Below are 1,314 nucleotides of genomic sequence, written 5' to 3' on the forward strand. Positions count from 1 at the left end.
TGGACTACACAAATTTATCAGACTCGATATGTGATCAAAAAGACTTGAAGGGGGACATATATCCTTCTGATTCAATATCAACTTTCTCCGAATGAGAAATTGATAGATGATGAGCTGCGTGCCCCAAATGTTATTGAAACATTTATCCGTTGAGAGATAAATGAGTAGTTGGTTGGGTTGTGACAATAATTGGCCTGGGCTTTGCCTTTTTCAATATTAGTCTCGTCAATTCTTTTGGCTCACAACAACTACCCCTCTCTTTTTCATTTTAATCTCAACACACATACCCTTTTTGATTTAAGTTCACTCAGATATGGTTGTCCTCTTAGGTAGGTCTGTCGGTTTTGACATTCCATAGAGGTATTTCTGATAAGCACTCAGTCCCTCCTAAAATTTTGCGTTATGCACATTTGATCACAAAGATTGATCAAAAATATTATTTCTTTAAAGCACAATGATCAGATAAAAAATTGATCAAGTAATTTGGCTTTAAGCACGATCAATAAAGAATGATGCGACAACAATGAATATCTGTAAGAACATGTTTACAGATTCTGATATTTAAAAAAAATGAATGAATGTGTATCAGTCAAAGAAAAACAATATCAGAAAAACAATCTTGAATACAAACGAGTGTATTATCACCAAAAAAGATTTTCGTATAAGAGACGTGATAATAACAGTTTGAAGAATAGCTGAAACAGGTATTGGAGTTATGTACGACGAGAAATTACGCTAGTAAAATCTCAAGAAATACCTGTTCAGAAAATATACTCATTTTCCAAAAAAGAATTTCCAAAAACATTTATTCAGAATTCTAGAGACTCCCCCTAGAAAACAGATTTAAGTAATGAAACTTTTAAGCTCAAAAATTAAAAGGAAACATTTTAAGCACGGGTTCTAAATTGAGTGTTTAGAAACTACACTCGGTAAAGCTCGTGTTCTAAACTGGGTGTTTAGAAACCTCGTTTGGAATAAATCACAACTCCCCATGCATCGGTGTATCACAAAAATGATATTCTGATCAGCACAAGATGGACACACCAGCAAAATCAGATCAAGTAGATTTTGGTACCCAAACGAACTTGGGTCCTAAATTGTTAGTATTTGGTTGGGGTATGTTGTAGTTTCCAAACCATTTATTTTTATAAGATATTTTCTTTTCAGCACTATGAACAGGATGATCAGGAATAAAAATTGAATCATACCAGTAATTGTGATCATACATGTTCTTTCCTTTCTAGTTGTTGTTCTGATTACTGTTATCTCCATGCCACCTGTTGAACCTTTTGTTATTGACAAAATTATTGGTTC

The sequence above is a fragment of the Cynara cardunculus genome (assembly GCF_001531365.2).
Source record: "Cynara cardunculus var. scolymus isolate 2C chromosome LG 2, CcrdV1, whole genome shotgun sequence".
Classification (NCBI taxonomy): Eukaryota; Viridiplantae; Streptophyta; class Magnoliopsida; order Asterales; family Asteraceae; genus Cynara; species Cynara cardunculus.